Source organism: Ochotona curzoniae, unplaced genomic scaffold, assembly GCF_017591425.1.
Source record: "Ochotona curzoniae isolate NIBS_2020 unplaced genomic scaffold, NIBS_Ocur_1.0 scaffold_4506, whole genome shotgun sequence".
In the NCBI taxonomy this organism is placed as follows: domain Eukaryota; kingdom Metazoa; phylum Chordata; class Mammalia; order Lagomorpha; family Ochotonidae; genus Ochotona; species Ochotona curzoniae.
The window spans coordinates 2,021,152-2,033,669 of record NW_024467119.1 but is presented as its reverse complement, the minus strand read 5'-3'; the positions used below and the strand labels follow the sequence as shown (position 1 = coordinate 2,033,669).

The window sequence follows — 12,518 nt, the reverse complement described above, 5'->3', positions numbered from 1 at the left end:
TCTTTCCCTTGTGAGAATGGAGGGGACAGAATGTCTACATTATGCTCCCAGAACACTCAGGCCTTAGGCGTAGGTTTACCTACTGGTATCCGTGGCTCATTTCTTGAAGAGTGGTGTCAAGTTCAGGCAGGAACTGACCTAGGTGGGAGCAATGAGAAGGTACTAGCTGTGGTAGCCATTTTGGTTCAGGGCAAATTCATTAAGCAGAAAAGGAAATCTGTGGCTACCCAGTGAAATCTCCCAGTTACAGGTAGTCCCTCAGGTCCTGCTGTGCTTGGGAAGGGTTCCATGCCCCATGCTCAGCTTGCAGGCTGCCCACAGCCAGCAGAACTGGCTGCACAAGAAAAAACAGCCCCAGACCCTGCGCAGAGCTGGAATTTAAAACCAAAAAGACCCAAAATGGAGAAATGTGAATAAAAATGATGAATGCTTTTGATTATCTTGGCATTCCAATTAGCTGTGCAATTTTCTGAGTTGGGTGTAATCCTAAACGCATTTGCATTTACATAGTTCTTTCTTTAAGAAAGTAAAATTAAAATTCCTACTACCTATGAGGTAAAGCATTAAAAAAACCCATTTCATTTTTTATCTATAGACAAAGTATAAAGTGTTTATTTTAGACAAAATTACCAAGTTAAAAATAAATGTATGAATATTCTCTATATTCTTTCTAAAATCATAAAAAAATGAGCTTGTTCTGTGAATTTATCACCATTGCAGATTAAAATGGAAGAAGTCTTTACTATTAAAATATATATATATACATAATAAAATATCATCCGAGTTCTGACAGAATAAACATTCTCAAATAAAATCTAAATATTTTAAACTTTCATTGAGACTTCTGTTTAGTATCCTGTTTCAGCTGCAGGTATCACTTTGTTTGCTTTAAGGCTTTTCTTCATTTTAATTTATTGTTGGTTTTAACAGATTCAATATTGATTGCAGCTACAATCATAAAAAACGTATTCCAATCCTCCCTCAATACCCTCTCCTGCTCTATCACCTCTCTTTTTCATAGTAAATAACCTTATACTTCAAAAATAAGAAGTTTAGCAGATAAAAAGTAAAAAGGCCCCAGGGGGAACATAGACAACGTTTATAAAGTATAACCAGAAGGAAGATAAATTGATCATTTCAGCTGCACAGAGCAAATTTACAGGAACCTCCGGGCACTAAAACTACGCGCTCTAACCATGGGCTTGACCAAGATATAAATGTGTGTTTTTTATTTCTGTCCTTATTTTTGAAGTCCCAGGTGTGAGGAGGGATGTTTGGTGTTTCTCTCGGAGGTCTGGCTTAGCACACTCAGTATGTTGTCCCAACGTTGTGTGCACACTGCTTCCAATGGAGGGATCACACTCCTTATTGAACCTGCTCCGTTCACCTGCTGCTGAGCATGGTGTTGGATTCCATATCTGGTCTGTTGTGAGCAGATATCCCTGATGCAGCATGTTCATGTCCCAGCAGTGTGATTGCTGGATCATGTTGCATGCCTACTTCTATATTTTTTTTTCCCAAAAATCTCTGTCTTGTTTTCTCCATGGCTCAGTAATGTACACTCCTGCCAACAGCATGAAAGCATCTCCCGTTTTCCACAATCTCGTCAACCTTTATTAGTCTCTGTGTTTTACATTTTAGCCACTGTGACAAGATAATGTGGATCTGACTTGTACTTTTCCGATAGTGTTGTTGAATATGTTTTCATCTATTTGCTGACTGTTGGCGTTTCTGTTTCTTTGAGAACTATTGAAGTGCTGTGCATTATGGGATAGGTAGCTTGGACATGCTTTCCCCATTCTCTTGGCTGTGTCTTCATTTTACGAATCATGTCCTTTTGTGTGCAGAAGTTGTAGAGTTTGAGATGGTCACATTTGTTTAGTTTTTGTTGTTGCCGTTGCCTGTGCTTGCAGTATCTTGCTCAGGAGTTTCTGCCCTACACAGATTTTCTGGAGGTTTCTCTCAGTTCTATTCCGGGAGATTCATAAACTCAGATCCTAAATTTAGGCTTTTGATCCACCTCCAGTGATTTAAAAAACATACATATATATATATATATTTTTCTTCTGTCATAACCATTTATCGAACAGATTCGCGTTATTCTAATATGTGATGATGATGCTCCATGGATTAGTTTCTGCCCTTTCTAGTCTGTTTCATTGGTGTTTGAATCACTGTTTGTGCTTCAGTTGCTGTAACATGATGGCATGCTTTAAGGTGAGGCACAGGCGAGGCCTCCAAGCTGGATTTTCTTGCCCAGGATTGTTTTGGACATGATAGGTTTTTTGTGATTCCACATTAATTTTAGGATTTTAAATGTCATTAATATATTGTTGGATTTGTGCTTTGAAGGCAAAGATTGCTTTAAATACTATATTTTTCATCTTTGAAAATCTTTACATGATTAATTAGGGCACAAAGTGTCAAGGGCTGTAGGAAAGTGGGTAAGACTATTATTTCCACATTCTCTTTTTTACTGTGTCTGGGGTAAAGGGGGAGATAAAGGGAGAAGCCCGACCCATCCCAAGTCTCTGATGTGGGGCATGTTCGGAGAGTCCTGCTCAAGTGGTTTTGATGGTTAAACAGTTATGAATTGCTGCCAGTCTCGCCATTCCAAACACAATGAAGTCACTGCAGAATCCACTGGTTGACGTACTCCATCTTAGAGTTGCTGTTTTTTACTCCAGTTTTTCACTGCCTACATATGGCTGGGTAGTTGACTGATTTGTTCTGTCCTCTGTTGCGGTGCCAGGTGTCCTCTGCAGGTTCCGATAGACTGCCATATCCTCCGTGTGCACCTCATTATGCTGTCCACTGCTCTGGCTGAGCCTCTGAGGAGGCTTGGCTCAGGTATTTGCACTCCATGGCAGACCATGGAACCTGCACTTCTCTTCATGTTTATGGTCCCGAGTACAGTAGCTCGATTTGAGAGATCCACAAAGAAACTTTGTCTGAGATGATCTCCGACAAGATTCTTGTGTATAGTTGTAAGTACACAGCTCAGCACAGTCCATCGCCCCAATCAGCTGGTGCTTGCAATTACTGCATTGGTTCTGTTTCCAGCCCCGTCTTCCACTGGAATCAGTGTGTGTTGCAGTTCAGCCTGATTCTGTCCAGTACACATTTGGCCTTCACACAAACCAGTGGGAGCTGCTGCCTAGTTGGAGCGACCGACAATAACCCCCACCAGGCCTGCCCCCTGCCCTAGTTCCCATGCTTGCCAGTATGTACAGCATACTAGTCCAGTCTGTCCCATATCCCATTCAGCTCTCATACATGTCAGTGGGCATTGAAGCTTAGTTCAATCCAACCAGCTACACTATCCAGCCCACACACATGCTGGGAGGTGCAGTTCTTTCCAGCTACCCCTGCTCCTGTGCTGATTTCCGTTGTCTCCAGTGAGAGTGGTAACCCAAGAGGGAGGTGCCCACTATTTCCCTCCTAGGCGACTCCCACTTTCCAGATGGTTCTGTAGTTTGACTTGACAGATTAGCCACCGGTGCCAGCATCTGCTATCTGATGCTGTGGCAAAGCCCAACCAACCCTCACCCATTCTGCTTTATCTTTGCACCAGTAGGGACAGTCAACCAAGCCTGGCTCTTCCCAGATCTGGCTTACATGAGGCCCACAGGTGTTGTATCCCTGCCCTGTCTGGTCGGCTCCCATCCCAACTCAATGCTCTTAAGTGTGAATTCTTTAATGATATCAAATTAGTCAATCACGTGAACAGGGAATACCTTTCCATCTTACATGTGTCCTTAAAGATTTTTTTCCAGTGATGTTTGTTAATTATCATTGCAGACTTCTTTCATTTCTTTTGTAAATGTATTCCTAAATATTTGATAAATTTATAGTAATTGTGGATGGTGTTTCTTAACATATACAAGCTATTGTTTTTGCAATTCTATTTTGAGAGGTACGGCTCTACTGACTTGCTTTATGGATTCCAGCAGCTTTGTGTTTGCTTCTGGATATTCTTCCCTGTACAGCATCATGTCTTTTGTACAAAAGGATAATTCCAATTTTGATGAGCTTTACTTCTTTATCCTCCCTCATTACTTGTGTTAAAACTTTCTGTACTGAGTAAAAGTGGTAGGAGTGAAGTATCCGCGTTCCACATCTGAGAGAAAGTGCGTTCTGCTTTCTCCATTCAGAAAGCCATTGGCTTGTGTTATATAGTCCACTTAATGTTCACGTGTGATCCTTCTGTACCTGCTTTGTGGAGGCTTTTCCTCATAAAGGGGTTTTCATCTCAGCAAATGCATTCTCTGTATCTGCAGAGATGATCTTTTTGAATTCTTAATTCTTTTGATTGTATTCATGTAATTTGTTGATTTGCAAATGTTGAACCAGTTGTCACAGTTCAGGGATAAATATCACTTGATTGCGATGTATGATCTTTCTTGATATGTTTTTATTAAATTTGCTAATGTTTTGTTGAGAATCTTTGCACCTATGCTCATTATATATATATGATTTTCTTTTTGCATAGTGTTTTTGTTCAATTTTGATATCAAAGTGATAGTGATTTAATTAAAAAATAAATAAATAAAATAAACTTTGGCAGACATTCCGTGAAGCCTGAGGCCCGTAGTCTTGAGTACCGATGCTGTCTCAAAGGGAGAAGCCCAGACTGACTCCAGGCTTCTGGGGTCTGCTCAACCGAGGACACGTGCAGGAAGCAAGTGAACATATCGATGTGGTACAGAATGAAATAGACTTAATGAACAGGCAAGAAGGAATCTGAAAGTAGAACAGAAATATAACAAACTCTGCCAGCTTTTTTTTTTTTTTCAGAAGAGGTCAGAATTGATCACCAAAATCCCAAATTTTAGGGTAACAACATTTGTGAACCATCTGCAAGTGTCTGCACTGCTGGGGGAGGAGGGGGGAGGCGCTGTACGATCTCACCAGAGTCCAAGTGACAGAGTTTGAAGATGTAAATCGGGTTACAGAACAGATAATTATTTTGATGAAAACCCTTACTTTGAAAATAAAGTTCTCTCACTGATCTGAATGAGAGTGGGGGGTCCATCGTCAAAGTCCACTGAGATCTACTGGAAGACCGAGAGGGAGCTGTCAGCCCACAGAACAATGCCAGCAGCAGCAACAGAGCGAGCAGCCTGAGAGCTTCTCCACCTGGCTCAGCACTGCTCTGACACCTGCGCCCAGGAGCTGGGTGACGGCATCAACAATGACTCTGGCCGAACCCGATGCAGTACTACGTGGCTCCAGATATGGACGATGAAGATGGGGAAGGAGGAGGAGAAGATGAGGATGATGAAGAAGAAGGATTGGACGATATTGACGAGGAGCGGGAGGGAGATGAATGTGAAGAAGGTGAAGCTGATGATGAAGGTGAAGATGACTAATAGAAAAACACTGACAGATTCCAACCTTTTTAATTTTTTAATTCTTGCCAGTCTCTGGGAATAAGTTACTGTCTTCTTTAATTTTGGTATATGTGCTGCCGAAGCGAGCACACTGTCTTCTTTTTATCTTATTTTTCTCTCTTGTGTTTTTGAGGTCTCATTTCTCTACTCCATGATTCTTATCTTATTGTTGGGAAATACCTTGTACAGAATATAATGGGAAAAGAAGCCTCTTACCACTTTCTGTTCCAAAATCATTTTTGCTTTACTTGTCTCCGCAAATTGTTTGGGATCAACAGCTTCATGTTCTGTGGGAAACCAAACCCTCTGCTCCTCCAGCTTGGCCACAGGCTGGGTGTGGCTTGGCCCCTGTGCAGCTATGCATAGAATTCTAGATTTTCTCTCTTTTTTTCCTGTATTTTGGACTCAGACATCATTGAGTCTGTATGTGAATATGGACAGTTAGCATTTGCCAACATGTGTCTGTTCACGTTCTCTTTTTTTTTGTTTGTTTGTTTGTTTTAATGAGAGAAATAAACTTTAAAAATGGGATTCTAGAAGTTTCCTTGGAGGGAGGATTGAGATGCTTGTGCAGGTTATGTGGGCAGTCTGACACAATGTTTAAATCTGATGTTTAACACACACCTTTACAGCTAGATGACACTTTAAAAATAAAGTCACATTCTCTCCTAATGATAACTCGAGCCTAGCCACTCAATGGGACAAGCAACGGAATTTGTAGAGTTTCATTTGGAATCGACATTATCTGCTGTAATTCTGTTTCTGTTTATTTTTAAAATTTCTTCTTATTTCACTGGAAATGAAAAGATGATGCTCAATTTTAAAAGCCAAAAGCGTGCATGTTGCTGTGTTCCAGTAAAGCTATGTACACACACGCAAAAGTGGCAGAGTTCCATCTGACTCAATATTTGGAATAGCTAGGAAACTATTGGAGTTACGTGTTCTTTAGATGTTTAGCGATCTTTACAAGTAAAGCCATTGGATGCTGGAGTTTTCCGTGGATTGTCACCACACTCTCATTGTTTCGGTTCCATTTAAATTGTGTAGCTGTTCTGGATGTCCCACCGTGGGTTTTGTGCACCCAGGGAGTGATACATACAGCCTATTAGCCTCTAGTTGCTCATAGTAATTTCTTATGATCTCTTAAATTTCATAGATCAGAATCATGTCTCCTTATTCATGTCCAGTTTTGTTTGTTTGAATGTCTTGTCCTTTTTTCACTTTTCTTTAATAGTCTGGATACAAGCTGATATGTTTTGTTATCCTCTGAAAACTTCAACGTACTGCTTTTCTGGACTTCTGTATATGATTTAGTTTCAACTTCATTTATCTCTTCCTCCTGCCAATTTTGTGTTTTGTTTTACCAAATCATTATAATGTATTATTGGATCTTTAATTTGGAGACATTTCTTTTTTATGTAAATACTTAATACAAAGAAGCTGCTCCTGTTTTTTATTATTTTTGTGGTTTCCTACAGGATTGAAGAGTTTGTGTTTTTTTTTTTTTTTTTTTTTTTAAAGATTTATTTTTATTATTTTTTTTATTGGAAAGGCGGATATACAGAGAGGAGAGACAGAGAGGAAGATCTTCCGTCCGATGATTCACTCCCCAAGTGAGCGCAACGGGTCGATACTATGCCGATCCGAAGCCAGGAGCCTCTTCTGGGTCTCCCACGCGGGTGCAGGTTCCCAAAGCTTTGGGCTGTCCTCGACTGCTTTCCCAGGCCACAGGCAGGGAGCTGGAAGGGAAGCGGGGCTGCCGGGATTAGAACCGGCGCCCATATGGGATCCCGGGCGTGCAAGGCGAGGACCTTTAACCACTTGCGCCACCGCGCCGGGCCCGAGTTTGTGTTTTATTTTCAGCTGTTCAAGGAAGCTTCCACTTTCATTTGCCATTTCTTCATTGACTTGCTGATGGTTCACAACATGCTTGCATTAGTGTTCTTGTTGTAGATCTCTAGCTGAATTCCTTTTTGAGATGAGAAGATACCTGGTGTGTTTTGAGGGGTGTGTGCGTGTGTATGTGTGTTCAATTTGCTGAGACTTGATTTGTGGACTAATAGCTGGTCTTTCCTAAGACAGGTTCTATGTGCTGATGAAAAGGTGGTGTAATCTCTGACTGCTGGCTGGAATGCCCTGTAAATGGGTATTAGGTCCATTTCCTTGACAGTATGTCTCAGCTCTGATGTATCTTTATTGATTTTCTGCTGGGTTTTCTGTATGTCGACGGGAGAGAGCTATTGAGATCATCGCTTTTGTACTGGAATCTCTCCCTCTAAGAGTATCTGCTGTGTATGACTGAGTGAGTCAGATGCATGTATATTTATGATTAACATGTCATCTTGCTGAATGGTACCTTTTATTACAATGCAAAGTCCTTTCATCTTTTCAGTTTTTAATATAAAGTGTTTTATCTGAAACCAGGAGAGCTGCTCACTTTGTTTCCATTTGCCTGATGTATCCTCTGTATCTTCACCTTCAGGCAGCTTTCATCTTTGTTTCTGATGGCAGCACATAATGGCACTTTGGGTATTTATGCATTCCGTCAACCCAAGCCTGGCTCGGGAATTTACTCTATTCACATTCGGATTATTATTAATAGATAAGAACAATACCTGCCATGTTGTAATATGCACATTTGGTGTAACCATCCCTTCTTTATGGAGTATGTGCAATACAGTGCAGCACTTTGCTTGTTGCCATGGCTTTGCTTTTCAGTGAGCCCAGGAATGTAGTATGAGAGATCTCATTTGACTTACACGATGTCAATTATAAGAGGCAATTTGGGCTAGCCTGGGGTGGCATGTAAGCCTTGACAGTGTGAATCTTTGGTACAAAGTGGTTCATGAGCTAAACGGGGTAGCCAGGGCTGTGTTCCTTGTGCTAAAGAGGACAAGGCTGACTTGTCATACTGGCAAATCTAAGTGACTCTGAGACTGTAGAACCAGCTGTTGTGGTCGTAGGACTCTGCGATCTGGACCTTCTCAACTAGTACTAACAGCCCGAGCCCCGGGCCTAGAGGACGTGAACAGAACCCTGCTGCAGTCCTGCAGAGTGACAATCAGCTATAGAGAAATGGCAGGTAGGTTCTAGCCTACTCTGGGTAGACTCTATTAGCTCTTACGCAGTTCTGATGGACCTGGTACTGTCCATGGGTTGCAGGGCATGGAGGTGTCATTACCCAGAGTGTTTGCTGGCTGCTCGCAGTGGTAGCCACCAGAAGCTGAGAGTGGTTCCACTGGCCCGTGAAGTGTGAGTGAGCACAGCGCTGGGCCTAATTCCTGTCAGTTAAGACTGCGTGTCAGGGTGACAATTGGCAGCAGCTTCTGGCCTGGCGTTCACATGGTGGCTCATTCTGGTGGCTGCTTCTGCTGAGTCTGTCTTCTCTCCTTTCATCCAGCTGCATTGTTTCCCCAGTTCTTCCCATAAGTCTCCATCAGTCTGACCTGGTAGTTCATCCTTTGTAGTTCTCCTTTATTCTTCTGCCTCCCAGAGTGGCTCAAGATAGTAGGGCAATGCCTTACTTAGAATGGTTAGCATTTTAGTCATACATTCCAAAGAGTACATTCTTGTCCTATAAAAAACAAACAGAAAAAAAAAAACATAGAAAGGAAGATGGGAAAGTCAATAACTGAAATATATACCTTAAGATGTAATTATAGAAAACAAATTATGTTTTATAGTCTCGAGGGTAATTATAAGAGGTATAACTGTGAATAAGCAAAAAAAAAAAGACATTTTGTTTTTCTGGTTCTTTTAAAAAAGGTCGGTAATAATCAATAAATGGGAAGCCTTTCTGTGCCCCTAGGCTTGAACAAACCAAAACCCGGTGACAGCTGACGCTCTGAGATGTGAGCTGAGGCTGTCTGGTTCCCTGCTCAAGGATGCCTGTACCTGGAGTGACAGGAAACAGGAAGACAGAAAGACACCATACCTGACTTGGAGGCAAACTCTTTGGCCAAGAGAATTATCTATAACATCACTTGGGTCTTGCAGAATCTGAAATAATGTAAGATCTGTCATTGTACTGTAACAGGTTAGGCCGATATCCGCAATGCCAGCATTCAGTGTCCACAGGACAGAAAGAGTACAGCCAGAAAAAAACCCAGCTGTCCATCAGCAGTGCAGCCCTTTTCCTTGGAGAAGGGATTTCATTGCACTGTCCTCATTTTGTGCTTAATTCACCTTTTGAGCTCTGGAATCTGCCCCTCCTCTGCCTGGCCCCATTGAAATTTTTGGAAAATCCCATTCTACACTCTGCTCATTTAAACTGAATTATCTTCTGCTGTAATTCCAATTTTATAAAGCACTCCTGGGAACGTTAGCATAGTTCTCTTTGTCAATTTCAGTGAAGCCTTCTTGGGCATCTTCACACACTCCTTATTCCTGTGTCTCATAGGCCCTGGGCTCATTCCTTCTTATTCTTCTACTGGGAAATGTCTGTAAGGGAAAACCAAACATGAAGAGTTGGGATGACTGAAGTTAGGAGTGCGGAGGGAGCAGTGTGAGTGCCACGTCCAAGCTTCTGTTGTTTCTCAGTTGAAGGAAATGTGGTCATATTTCTCCAGATGTGGGCCTCAGGTTTTCAATGTGAATGGTGTAAATGATCACAGATTGTGATAAAATAATATCATCTTGAAGTGTTTAAGAGTATGTCCCTCAATAAAAACTGTGTTGAACTGAATAAAATCAATTGAAATTACAGATGTTCGTGCATATCGCTAACATTTACAAATGGAGTACTTTGGTTAGTTCTGAACATGTAATAATTCTCCTTTTCTATGTATATGGTTTCTTTCTGATTTTTGGGTGCTTTACATATGACACTTGAAACGTGCATTTTAGCTGAAGCCCCTCAGCTCCAGGAGGTGAGCCTAAATTTGCCCATGCCACCAGCAACAGTGCTAATGCTCAAGAATCCAGGTATTAGCCTCTACACAGATGGCTAATACCGGGTGGAAGAGATGTCTGCCAGGCACTGGAAATCCCGATTTTGTTTCCAGAAGCAGTTTGTAGGAAAAAATGTTCTTCAATGAAAACTACTTGAATTTTAACTGTCAACTAAGAAGCACTAGAAAATTCCAAGAAAGAGGTGGAGTCAGTGAAGAATTTGATAAAAGAAAACAAATTATTTGGAAGAATAAAATAAAATAAAATAAAAATACCAAAAGCCCATGGGTTGCAGCAAAAAGAATATGGAAACAATTATTTATCTTACAATTTTCATGAAGGCTGCCTTAGAGAGAGCATAGGGTATTTGTCCTTTTGGGATTGACTTATTTCAATGAGCACAATGGTCTCTAGTTAGGGCCACCTTGTAGTAAATGGTATAATTTCATTATTTTTAATGGCTGAGTGGTATTCCATGGAGTAAACGCACCACAGTTTCTTTATCCATTCCTCTTTGGACATAAACCTGTTGCTTCCTTGTCTTTGCTATTGTAGACTGGGCTGCTGCAAATATAGAATTACAGATCCCCTTCTCATATGCAATTTACCTTTTTATATATTCCTAAAAGTGAGGTAGCTGGGTCATATGGAAGGTTTACTTGCAGTTCTCTAAACACTCTAACACCAGCAGTGAAGGAAGGTAACTTTCTCCTCACACCCACACCAGCAGATGCTATTTTAGAGTTCTGATTGTAGGCCAACCTCCCTGATGTGAGGTGGTACGGTCCAAGTGCTTGCCTCATCACCTTATCCATTCTTAAAGACATTAGCAGGAATTTGGTCATGAAACAATACAGCCTGTTACAACAGGCATTCCAGAGTGGGATGATTGCATTGTAAAAATGGCTTAAAGTCCTCGCCCTGAATGTGCCTGGATCCCATATGGACACCGGTTCTAATCCTGGCAGCTCCACTACTCATCCAGCTCCCTGCTTGTGGCCTGGGAAAGCAGTAAAGGACAGCCCAAAACTTTGGAACCCTGCACGTGTGGGAGACCCGGAAGAAGTTCCTGGTTCCCAGCTTCAGATCAGCACAGCACCAGCTGTTGCGCTCACTTGGGGAGTGAATCATTGGATGGAAGATCTTCCTCTCTGTCTCTCCTCCTCTCTGTATATCTGACTTTGTAATAAAAAATAAACAAATCTTTAAAAAATGGCTTTCCTCACTCTACTACAAAAACAGCCATAAAATACTGGTTTTGCAAAATAATTTTTATTGAGGAGTGGCTGTCGAAGTTAGTAATATTGCAAATGAAGAGACAAAAGTCAACTCCCATTTGCCATGGGGTTGAGCACACTTGGGGAATATCCTTAGAGCAATTCAGAGAGGCAGGTTGGCTTCATCAGTCAAGCTCAGGTGAGAAAAGCCGCTTGCTATAGTTCTGGTTCATGCCCTGTGGTCACCAGGTCACAGTCAGTTTGAAGCACAATGCATTGTCAGCTCATCTTCAACTCCAGCTGCAACAAGGAAAAGGACATCATTTGTCCAGCGTTGTCCCTGAATGGACACTAGAGTAGCACCAACAGTGCCCTCACAGGAGAGCATCTGAAGATGACTCTAAATCAGATACAGCAGTGGAAGCTGCAGCTCGTAGTATCCCAGCCACAGTGCGGGTCTCAAACAGCCCACTCGTTTTTGCTGGATTTTGTTGCTTTAAACAACGATGAGATCTATGAGCTAGTCACTCATGGGGCTGTTTTCCTTGGAGTGGAACCCATAGTGAGGCTCATTTCAGAGTGCAGGAGAGGAAATGCAAGGCAACAGTGCACAGGGTTTCACATGCCTTCTCTGTGTTCTCACTGATGTGGGCCATCTGGGCCAAATAGGAGACCAGAAGATGGCCAGGCACAGCAACACCTGCATACCCAAGGCTTTACCTACAGAATAACCAAATGAAATATGAGTGAGGCTCCCAGGCAAGTCCTCTAGGCTTCCAGGAATTCAGTGTTTCCCACTCTAGGCGATCTCCAAAGTCAAAGCACAACTCTACACCTCTCTCAAAGTGTGTGTGTGCACGCGCACATGCATGCAAGAGAAAGAGGGAGACAGAGAGAAAGAGAAAAACCCAGGCACCACTCCTACAATAAGATTCTTCATTTGTATAAAGTTCAGGGAAATATATGGAAGACAAGGGCTTTCATGATTTCTTTTTTTTTAAATTTTTAAACTCTTTAA

General features: G+C 41.8%; 1 protein-coding gene and 1 pseudogene across 1 annotated transcript in view; both read left to right on the top strand.

Annotated features, from left to right (window-relative positions):
• Positions 1–12,518, top strand: part of CSMD1 (CUB and Sushi multiple domains 1) — a 1,316,379-nt gene that overhangs the window by 198,019 nt on the left and 1,105,842 nt on the right. The window lies entirely within an intron of this gene.
• On the top strand, positions 4,607–5,372 carry LOC121147580 (annotated as a pseudogene).